This window comes from Panthera leo, chromosome D3 (genome assembly GCF_018350215.1).
Source record: "Panthera leo isolate Ple1 chromosome D3, P.leo_Ple1_pat1.1, whole genome shotgun sequence".
Classification (NCBI taxonomy): domain Eukaryota; kingdom Metazoa; phylum Chordata; class Mammalia; order Carnivora; family Felidae; genus Panthera; species Panthera leo.
Genome location: NC_056690.1, coordinates 23,943,516 through 23,955,900, shown reverse-complemented (window position 1 = coordinate 23,955,900; position 12,385 = coordinate 23,943,516).

The following is a 12,385-nucleotide window of genomic DNA, read 5'->3' as shown; positions in this document are numbered from 1 at the left end:
AAAAAATTCCAAGAACTGAATGGGTGGGTCAGTCATTTAAGCATCCAACTTTGATTTTGGCTCAGGTCATGATCCCAGGGTCATGGGATCAAGCCCCACATCGGGCTCTGCTCTGAGTCTGGAGCCTGCTTAAGATTTTCTCTCTTTCCCTCTGCCCTTGTCCCCCACTGGTGTGCTCGCGCGCTCTCTCTCTCTCTCTCTCAAATAAAAATAATAATAAATAGAAACAAATTCCAAGATGGGTGCCTGGCTGGCTCAGTCGGAGGGACATGTGACTCAATCTCAAGAGTTGTGAGTTTGAGGCCCACATTGGGTGTAGAGATTACTAAAAAATCAATAAACTTGAAAGAAAGGAAAGGAGAGGAGGGGAAGGGAGGGGAGGAAGGAAGGAAGGAAGGAATCTGAAGAAATGACAACTCTTGGAGAGAATTACTTGTTTATAATTGAAAAGTGAGAACCAAGGTTTAACTCCTAGAGCTTAAAGCTGCAGCTCTTCGGGGCACCTGGGTGGCTCAGTCAGTTGAATGTCTGACTTCAGCTCAGGTCATGATCTTTGGATTCATGAGTTCGAGCCCTGCATCAGGCTCTGTGCCGACAGCTCAGAGCCTGGAGCCTGCTTCCGATTCTGTGTCCCCCTCTCTCTCTGCTCCTCCCCCACTCATGCTCTGTCTCTCAAAGATAAATAAACGTTAAAAGAATTTTAAAAATTTTTTTAAAAACTGTGACTCCTTTGCATCCTCCCTCATCCTTGTCTAAGAAATTTACATCTCATGAATCCTAATCCTGTTATACTGAGTTTGTTAACATTTTAGGATTTATGGATCTTCTGAAGGCAAATTAACCACAGCAGCTGTCTGGCTTAATGGTATTTAGGAATATCAGCACGATCACCAACTCTCTCACATTTTAGGAGGAGAATGAGTGATTTGTCTAAAAACACACAGGGAGTCTTTAAGTAAACAATTACAATGCAAGCAAATGTCCTGATTAAATTGGGTGCTTCTGCAAAGGAATAGGAGATGACAGCAGTGCTTTAAGTACTTCTGCAGACAATCTTCATTCCTCCTTCAGAACAATGACCAGAACCAGCACAATCTGACCACAAAAGGAGATCAGATAAACATCTTTGGAGGAATTTCAAAGAAACTTTTCCCCTACCTGTTGCCATGAGCTAGGAAGCTCACTATGCCTCCCGGCAAACTACTTCTGATTTAAGGGATAAAAAAAAAAAAAAAAAAAAATTATTTCTGAGTCTGGGATTACTTTTTTTTGTTTTTCCTTCACTCTTTCAAATTCTTTCCCTGTTAGTGTAAAGTCTAAGTTTAGTGGGACTTCTAAATCCAGGAACCTTTGCACGTATTCCCTGACAAAGCCCTTATGGGGAAGTATACTTCCTGGCATCTGCAAGGTTAGTAGCCCTATTTGGATTAAAGGTTTTTTTTATTTTTTTATTTTTTTAATGTTTATTTATATTTGAGAAAGAGAGAGACAGAGTGCAAGCAGGGGAGGGGCTGAGAGAAGGAGACAGAACCTGAAGCAGGCTCCATCCAGGCTCTGAGCTGTCAGCACAGAGCCTGAAGTGGGGCTCCAACTCACGGACCACGAGATAATGACCTGAGCCAAAGTCAGACGCTTAACTGACTGAGCCACCCAGGCACCCCTCTTTTTTTTTTTAAGTTAAGTAATCTCTACACCCAATGTGGAGCTGGAACTCACAACCCCAAGATCAGGAGTCACATACTCTTCAGACTGAGCCAGCCAGGTACCAAGTGAAACAAATTAAGCACTCACCTCCCTCCCCACATTATTCCCAATACAGAAAAAAATTATCAGAACAATAAGAGGTTTTGATTAATTTGTGATTATTTCTTCTCCAACTCTGCTGTTCAGACAGGCCCAGTCTTGTGGATTGGATGGGTCCCCCCAAAAATTTACATGGTGAAGCCCTAACCCCCAGTGTGGCTATACTCAGAGATGGTACCTCCAAGGCATTAAGGTTAAATGAGGTCATAAGGGTAAGGCTCTCATCAGACAGGATTCATGTCCTTATGAGAAAAGATACTTTCTCCCTGCACTCATGCACTAGGGAAAAATCTTGGGAGAAAGCCAGAGAGAAGGCAGCCAGGAACAGACTCCTCACCGGAAATAGAAACTAACCATGCTGGCACCTTGATCTTGGATTTCCAGCCTCCAGACCGTGAGAAAATTAACTTCTATTGTTTAAGTCACCCAGTCTGAGGTATTTTGTTATGGGATCTGACCTGTCTGATACACCTGGATTTGAATCCTAACTCTGCCACCCATTTGCTTGAGTCCACAATTACGCTAAGCTTCATTTCCTATCTTTAAAATGGTGATAATAATACCTATTTCACAGGATTGTTGTAAGGATCAAATGAAATAAATTATCTAAACAAATTGTTTAGCCCAGTGCATCGCATATGGGAAGCACTGAAATGTGACTTTTAAAATTATAATAACTACTGGGGCACCTAAGTGGCTCAGTTAGGTGACTGACTTTGGCTCAGGGTCATGATCTCACAGTCCATGAGTTCAAGCCCCATGTTGGGCTCTGTGCTAACAGCTCAGAGCCTGGAGCTTGCTTCAGATTCTGTGTCTCCCTCTCTCTCTGGCCCTCCCCAGCTTTCACTCTGTCTCTCTTTCTCTCAAAATTAAACAAAAATTAATTAATTAATTAATTTAAAAAAAAAGTTCTTTAACATTTTATTTATTTTTGAGACAGAGAGAAACAGAGCATGAACGGGGGAGGGGCAGAGAGAGAGGGAGACACAGAATCGGAAGCAGGCTCCAGGCTCTGAGCCATCAGCCCAGAGCCCGACGCGGGGGCTCCAACTCATGGACCGCGAGATCGTGACCTGAGCTGAAGTCGGCCGCTTAACTGACTGAGCCACCCAGGCGCCCAATTAATTAATTAATTAATTAAAATAAAATTATAATGACTACTTTTATTATTTGGCAACAAAGTCATATCTTTTCGCATCAGAGTAAACAATACCCCTTCAGCAGAGTTTCAAGCACCTATTTTGTGCAAGAGAATGTTCAGCCCTGGAAGAAATACATAAACAGATGCTTCTTGTCTATTTGGGGATTATACCAATAATCAAAACAATAATAAAAGTTCCCATTTGCTGGGGAGACTGGTTGGCTCAGTCAGTAGAGCATGTGACTCTTGATCTTGGGGTCATGAGTTTGAGCCCCATATTAGGTTCAGAGATTAGTTTTAAAAAATCAGTAAAAAAAAAAAAAAAAAGTTCCTATTTGCTCCATAGTTACTATGTGTAATATTTTGCATGAATCCATCAAATTACACCCAATTCAGCTCATTTCACAGATGAAGAAACAAGCTCCCAGAATATAAGAGTCAAGAGCCATGATTCAAACCCAAGTCTACCTCAGCCTGTGCTCTTAGGGAGGCTGAACCCACCAGATTAAGTACCAGCCAAGAAGATAAAACAATTTGTACACCAGGGGCCATTTACCAGGGCCCACATCATGCCAAACAGAAGCAGGACTTGACCCAAGTCCCTATTTCCAAGGCCTGCATATACAGCTTCACTGGGCATAGGGAGGGATCGCTCTCAGGTAAGAAGGTTTCAGGGACAAGGGGGAGTGGAGTCCAGACAGGCAGAGAGAAGCTGTATCATGTGTCCCCAAGCCCCATCCCCTGGTTGAATGACTCTCTAGGAAATCTCACAGGACTTGGTATATCGTCCTTACTCATGGCTACGATGTATTACAATGAAAGGATCAAAAGCCAACTCAACAAAGGGAAAAGGCACATGGGATGAAGTCCAATGGCAACCAGGCACAGGCTTTTAGGGGTCCTCTCCCAGGAAGTCCCACAGGGCACGCTCATTCCGCCAGCAACAAGCTATGACAACCTCTGTGAAAATGTTATCTGCAAGGGAAGCTCATTAGAAACTCAGGACCCGGACTGTTTCTTGAGCACTGGTCATATGAGCACTGATTGCCTAGCATGTGCCAGAATTCTAGACTCCCAGAAGGAAAAACAGGTAGTCAGCATAAACTACATTGTTTCTACAATTTAGGTACAGTGGGCCAGTCTTATCAATCCTGGGAATAACTACACTCTCCCCAAATCCAAATTCCCAGCCAAGGGCCAACCTTGTCAGCAGGCCTTTCTAAGGATACACAATCTCAGGACTGCTATGTTAACTTTTTTTCTGCGCAAAAGCCAAGGGCATTCGCATCAGAGCAGAGGGAATTCTATAACAAATAATCCAAAAGCAGAGAGGAAGGCGCCTCCATTGCTGAAGGGCTTTTTCCCATCTCTGTGGCTGCCACCAAGCAAAGAGAAGGATGCTTCTCTGAGTCAAGATAGCAGTCAGGCCTCCTAGGGTGTTCAATAGCAGGTGACAGAGCCTGTGCCTGACTTGCAGGTAAAGCTTTACTTTGACAAAGAATTCTTCTGGTTCTGTCACTTGTTATGTCACATGTAGAATGTATCAGAGGTGGCCAGATAAAAAAAAATACAACAACAACAACAAAAAAAAATACAACACACCATCTTGTCCTTTCTCGGGGTCACAGTCAGGAGGCAGAAGAATCATCAGAAATGAATCATCAGGGGCTCCTGGGTGGCTCAATTGGTTAATGTCCAACTTCGGCTCAGATCATGATCTCACAGTTCATGAGTTCAAGCCCCGCGTCAGGCTCTGTGCTAACAGCTCGGAGCATGGAGCCTGCTTCAGATTCTGTGTCTCTCTCTCTGCCCCTCCCCCGCTCATACTCTGTCTCTGTCTCAAAAATAAAATAAACATTAAAAAAAATTGTAGGGGCACCAAGATGGCTCAGTTGGTTAAGCATCCAACTCTTAGTTTCGGCTCAGGTCGTGATCTCACGGCTTCGTGGGTTGGAGCCCGGCATCGGGCTCTGCGCTGGCAGCATGGAGCCTGCTTGGGATTCTCTCTCTTCTCTCTCCCTCTCTCTTTCTCTGACCCTTCCCCACTCATGCTGTCTCTGTCTCTCTCTCAAAATAAATAAACTAAAAAAAAACAAATTATAGACCACATCACCGTATTATGCAGGTGAAACATCTCTGGGTAAAACTTCATTAATAAAGTTTTGGGTTTTTTAAAACACACGCGAGGACTGTGAAAACCAAGTTTAATGAGTAGCTAAGAATTTGTACAGTAGCCCTTCCATTGTTCTTGGAACAATGTGGAAACAAGGAAGGTATTTCATTTCTCAGACTAATTGCCCATTTATTCTGCCCCGGTAATGGACACCGAAGAAACCAAGGAGTTTCGTGGGTATTCTCATTGACATTAACTCCAAAGAGCCGTGTGAGAATCCCTAATTTCAAGCCTACTCTTGCCAGAATCCATTCTACGAGGTGCTCCAAGAGTTTAGAGTGGGAGCGCTTGTCATTGCCTGCAATCTACAGTAACTCCCCTTCTGGCTCCAAAAACACCACAAACACTTCCTATACTGGAAAGGTCTGTTTGCATGCAAAAGATGGCAGTTGTTATTCGAGAAAAGGACAAATGTATGCAAAAATTTGGAGGTGAGAGGGAGGAACAGAGAAATTCAATGGAAAACAGAGGAAAATCCAAACTGCTGGCTGCAGACATCAGGTAAGGAGTGGGAAGAGATGAAGCTGGGAGGTAGGCAGGGGAGGGATCCTGAAGGAATAGGAGTCTGGTAAGGAAGCTAGACCTTCACCCGAGAGTAATAGGGAGTCATGGAAGGGTTTAAGGCAGGGGAGGAACACATCAGGATTGCATAGTGGACAAATATCTCTGTCTGTGCTATGGCTAACAGGCTGGAGGAGCTAGAGTAGAGCAGGAAGACTGGCTAGGCGGTTCCAGCAAGGTTCATGGAGCCTGCAGGGTCATAGTGGTACCAATATCCCGCTTTCTGCAAAGTCCTACTTGCTTATGGGAGGAAGCTGCCACCCACTGGGACTGTGCTTACCAAGCAAGTGATATTATCTGTCTTGCCCCTTCTCTTCTGCCCCAGGCTCTCTTGTTGATGTTGACCTGAGAAGCCACGTGTAGATGCCTCATCACCACGATCAGTGCTCACCATGACCATGCCAATGTCAAGATGACCCAGTTAGTCAACTAATAATAAACAAGGAAAAAAGTGGACAGGAGACCTAGACTAAAGGAGACTCGAGAGACAAGGAAACCTAATGCAGTGTTGAATCATGATGCCATCTATAAAAAGACATTTAGAGACACTTGGGAAAATGTGATTACAGATTAGGTGATTTTATTTTTTATATATATTTTAAAAATTCATGTATTTATTTTGAAAGAAAGAGTGAGAGCAGGGGAGGGGCAGAGAGAGAGGGAGAAAGAGAGAATCTCAAGCAGGCTCCACACTGTCATCACAGAGTCCAATGTGGGGCTTGAACTCACCAACTCCAAGATCATGACCTGAACCAAAATCAAGAGTTGGACACTTAACCAACTGAGCCACCCATGTGCCATGGGTGTTTTTAAAGAATTATTACTTTTGTTACGTGTGATAATAGCATTTGGTTACTTTTCTTTCTTTTTTAAGCATTTGTTAGAGACAAACACTAAAACATTCACAGATAAAATATGACTCTGGGATTTGATTTAAAATAATCATGAAAAACTCCCATGACCTAATACAGTATTTCCTATTTACATATCATACCCCCTTATTATCCTCATATGAACTTTTTTATTTTTTAACTTTAGAGAGAGAGCGTACACAAGTCGGGAAGAGTGGCAGAGGGGGAGAGAGACAATCCCAAGCAGGAGAGCCTGACACAGGGCTCAATCCCTGACCCTGGGACCATGACCCAAGCTGAAATCAAGAGTCAGACGCTTAACTGACTGAGCCACCCAAGCACTCCTGTACACATTTTTTTCATACCTGTAGTCAAAATATATCAATACTTTTATGATCTGAACATTTATGAACAAATGCTGCTTTTGAGAAGGCGCCCTTTGGTGGCTGGGTGGCTCAGTTGGTTAAGTGTCTCTTTGTTTCAGCTCAGGTCATGATCTTATGGTTTGTGAGTTCAAGCCCCACGTCAGGCTCTATGCTGACAGCACAGAGCCTGCTTAGGATTGTCTCTCTTCTTCTCTCTCTGCCCCTCCCCTGCTCACACACACACTCTCTCTCTCAAAATAAATAAATAAACTTTAAAAATAAGATAAAGTAAAAAGTTCCAGTTATTTTACCTCCAAAAGATGCATTTATTCAGGAATAAAAGAAAATTGCAATTTGGGTGAAAAAAGCTGCAGCAAAACCATAGGCAAGTCCAGGGAACAAAAAGTCCCTTTTTAAGGAGAAAAGGGATATGTCGTGGAGGCTGTTACAAACTAGAAGTCCATTGGAGTAAACTGGGAGTTCGAAGTATGGTGGCTTTTCATTGGCTGAGCTGTTGCCTGATGAGGAAAGCATCTCTTCCTGGGCTGGAATAGTAGAGTAGTATCCACCTGCAAGATCAAGTCTGGCTTTTCCTGTTGGGTTTGCAATTGACTACAAGTAGTAGGGCATGAGAGCTCCCCTGCCAAAACCCCCCCGACTTCATTTTTTGGTGTGGTTTCCCATTACTGATTTTTCACACGACCCATTTCCTAGTTCATAGATGGCCATCTTTTTGCTGTGTCCTCACCTAATGTGAGGGGCAAGGGAGTTTTTTTCATAAGAGTATTAATCCCATTCATGAAGTCTCCACCCTTATGACCTAATCACCTCCCAGAAGCCCCAACTTCTAATGCCACTACATTAGGGGTTCATATTTCAACATATGAATTTGGTGGTGGGGGGGTAGGGGTGGAGGGAATAACACAAACATTCAGTCCATTGCACTTGTCATATTGAACATATTTATTTCGAAAACATTTATCTGGGGTACCTGGCTGGCTTGGTGGGTGAATCATGCAACTCTTAATCTCAAGGTTGTGAGTCTGAGCCCCACACTGGGTAGAGACTAAAAAATGAAAAAAAAACCTTGGGGCAACTTGGTGGCTAGTTGGTTAAGTGTCTGGCTTTGGCTCAAGCCATGATCTCACAGTTCATGAGTTTGAGCCCTACATCAGGCTCTGTGTGGACAGCTCAGAGCCTGGAGCCTGCTTTGGATTCTGTGCCTCCCTCTCTCTCTGCCCCTCCCCTGCTCCTGTTCTGTCTCTGTCTCAAAAATAAATAAACATTAAAAAATTTTTAAAATTAAATAACATTTAAAAAATCTTAAGTAAAAACCAAAACCATGTATCCTTTGTCTGACTACAAAGTAACACATATTCCTTGGAAAAAATAAAAGCTTAAAATTTACACCCACAAAGTGCAAGTTCTGATAACCCCACCCCTCATGGGTCATTGCCATCAAGTTTGGTTTGGTATCTTTTCTTCCAGAAGGGATGAAGCTTAATACTTTTGTATTAATATCCTGTGAAGGTTGTTTCTTGCTAAGTTCTATTAACTACTGTGATTAATTATGTAGACAAATTACTTATCCTCTCTAAGCTTTAGTTTTATCACCTTTATATAGAATCATACGTGTACCTGTGGCCCTGTTATGAGAGTAAAATGAGAAAATGTGGAGTTTTTGTGTGTGTGTTATTCACTAGCACACAGATATGTGTGTGCACATGTTACTGAATGATCTGTCATAGCCACTGACTCAGGAAATGAACAGGTGAGCTCTGGCGAGCTGCTCAGACAACTGCTCTGTCCCGGGAAATCCCAAGGGGGCTGGACAAATCAAAAGCATAGCTGCTGCTTGGGTTTGCCAACACTGTTGCTAAACAAACTCTGATAAACTCATTGCAAGGAAAGCTGATCACTCAAAAGTCAAGAATCTGGAAAAGAGAGAGAAATTCATTTTGGCAGAGGTAGAAGACTCAAGCCTTAACACCTGACCTTTCCAATTGCAAGATGGATACCTAGAATTTTATAGAAAGAGGTTCAGGGGGTACCTGTAAGAAAACAAGCAGAGAGCACGTGATCGTGGGTGGGATTTGGAGTGTTCAGCCTACCAAGGGCAGGGAAAGGGATGTGTGGGGTGTGGAGGTCTTCTAGGCATTCCACTGCTATCAGGGTTTTACTGGTCTCGTAAATGGAATGTTCTGGTAATTGTGAATGCCTCAAGAAAGGGCAATAAGAAATAACTGTTTGGAGTCTATAAATGAGCAAGACAGCTTCTGTGTACACATGCACGCAAATAAGAAAAAAGACTAGAGGTGGGCCTGGGTGAATCAGTCGAGAGTCAGACTCTTGATTTTGGCTCAGGTCATGATCCCAGAGTCTTGGGATCAAGCCCCACGCTGGGCTCTGCACTGAGTGTGAAGTCTGCTTGGGATTCTCTCTCCTCTCTCTCTCTCTCTCTCTTTCTCTCTCTCCCTCTGCCCCTCTCCCTACTTGCACGATCTCTCTCTCTCTAAAATAAAATTTAAAAACAACAAAATTAAAAAAGAAAAAAGACTCGGAGGATATTCATATAATGGAGCTCCCTGTGGGATGGTACTAAGGCTTTTTATTTTTATTTTTTGGCTCTCTATATTTTTATCACCACCTCCACTCATTTTCTACTAGAGTCTGTGTTAGTTTTATAACCAGAAAATACTGGTTTTGTTCTTAAAGACGACAGATAAGATGAGTCACCAGGAGAAGAGTCAGGAGGGTATTGTCTAAATGTCTGTATGTCTGACCCAGCAACTGCATGAGAGATTGACTGGAAGTCACTTCAAAGAGGCAGGCCTGGATTGTCACTGAAAAGAAGAGATGCTCTCAGCAGCCACCATCAAATTCTGTACCCGCTCTTCCCAGTCTACTGTAGGAGACGATGCACAATAATCCTCAGTCTTTTGCTTCTAGGGTCTGAAGTCCCAAGGAGTCTGTGTCTCACAGAGACACAGGGCTTTCTGCCAGGGAATTCAAACAGATGGAGCAAAGCCTAGCATGTTACGTCAGTGTCTAAGGTTGACGTGGGGTTGAACTCCTTCACTTATACATAAGGAAACTGGGAACCATAACTTGCCTCAACGTTCTTATCTGTAAAATGGGGAGTAATAAAAGCATCTAACTCATGGCGTTATTGTGAAGAATACTTGACCTAATATTCGACCTGCAAATTGGAAGAACCTAATAAATTATTAATTCTAGTACATTGCTTGATAAGGGATATACAACTTAGTATAGAAGTGTGAACTAAAGAATGAATTTGGATGGGCTTTCAATAAATACAATTAGGTGGGGGCGCCTGGGTGGCTCAGTCGCTTAAGCGGCCGACTTCAGCTCAGGTCACGATCTCGCGGTCCGTGAATTCGAGCCCCGCGTCGGGCTCTGGGCTGATGGCTCAGAGCCTGGAGCCTGCTTCCGATTCTGTGTCTCCCTCTCTCTCTCTGCCCCTCCCCCGTTCATGCTCTGTCTCTGTCTCAAAAATAAATAAAACGTTAAAAAAAAAAAATACAATTAGGTGGACAGTGGTTTTACAATGATATTTAGAGTATGACAATTGTAGAGGTCAATGCCACAAAACAAGCCACTTTTGCGTGAATGTTATTTTAAGTTAAAATAGAGTGTCTGGGTGGCTCAGTCGGTTAAGTGTCCGACATGGGCTCGGGTCATGATCTCCCGGTCTGTGAGTTCCAGCCCCACGTCGGGCTCTGTGCTGACAGCTCAGAGCTCAGAGCCTGGAGCCCACTTCTGATTCTGTGTCTCCCTCTCTCTCTGGCCCTCCCCGCTCATGCTCTGTCTCTCTCTGTGAAAAATAAACATTAAAAAAAATAAAAAAAATTAAAAAAAGAGAGTGAAACCCAACAGATTTAAGAAAAGCTCTTTACCACCCCCTAAACTGCTTGCTTTACCAGGAAGAGAGCCATTAACAGAGATTCTTCTTTACCAAGAAACTTACATACATAATAAGGGAACCTTTGTTTTCCAGAAACATCTCCCTACACCTTTTTGCTAATGGTCTCCCTCTCACTTTGTATCCTTTTTGTTTCGTTTTGTTTGTTTATTTTTATTTTATTTTATTAAATTTTTAAAAATGTTTATTTATTTTTGAGAGAGACAGATTGCGCATGAGTGGGGGAGGTACAGAGAGAGAGAGACGCACACAGAATCTGAAGCAGACTCCAGGCTCTGAGCTGTCAGCTCAGACACTCAGGCTCAAACCTAGGAATCACAAATTCATGACCTGAGACAAAGTCAGATGCTTAACTGACTGAGCCACCCAGGTGCCCCTATTTTTTTATTTTTGAGGGGGGGGAGTGTTGGAGGGGCAGAGGGGGGGCGGCTAGACGATCTGAAGCAGGCTGTGTGCTGACAGCAGAGAGCCTGATGTGGGGCTCGAACTCAGGCACCGGAAGCTTATGACATGAGCTGAAGTCAGCCACTTAACTGTCTGATCCACTGAGGAGACCCCCCCTTTGTGTCCTTGACCCCCACCCCTCTCTTTACCTCATATAAGCCCCTTTTGTTGCCTATGTTTGGAATTTCTTATCTATGCAGATTCCCCCTATGCACAAAATTAAGTTTGATATTCTCTTGTTAATCTGTCCCATGTCAATTTGATTCAGTCCAGCTAGAGGGACTTGAAGGGCAGGAGAAAATTCTTCCTCCCCAACACTCCCTTTTCATAAATATATATTTATATTTACATGTGTATATAATATCATCTGAAAGGGTATTTTTTCAGGGGAAGAATGAGGTGGCCATTTGCAGAAATGACCCAGGAGACTATCTTTTATATCCAATTGAGGTAAGTAGGGTGTTACCTTATGGAGGCAAAACTGGATTCTAAATGCCACTAAGAAAACTTAAACCTAATCTAGGATATTACATTAGGCAAAAGAGGTTCATTCTTTTCTTTTTTTTTTTCCTTAGACTATAATGAGGGCAAGGGAAATGGAGAAAGATGAAGAGAATTTGGAAGCATTTCACAAATAAAGCCCATAGGAATTTCTAAGTGATTAAGTATGGGGGTGAACAAGAAGGAGGCATCAATGATGACGCTTAGGTTTTGGGTTAGAAACAGAAAAGCATCTTCTGACAGCTGTAACTGGCTTGGTACTATCTATCACATAGGCTTTGGTGTCTTCCTTTAAAATTTTTTTTTAGTGTTTATTTTTGAGAGAGAGAGACAGAGCATGAATGGGGGAGGAGCAGAGAGGGGGAGACACAGAATCTGAAGCAGCCTCCAGGCTCTGAGCTGTCAGCACAGAGCCCAATGCCGGGTTAGAACTCACGAACCCCGAGATCATGATCTGAGCCAAAGTCCGACGCTCAACTGACTGAGCCACCCAGGGGCCCCAGTATCTTCCTTTTAAACAACTTCACAGGACATCACCATCAAACAAGGACTGAGACGTGACTTTGACGGATCAAGATAGAAACAAGACCACTTCGTAATCGT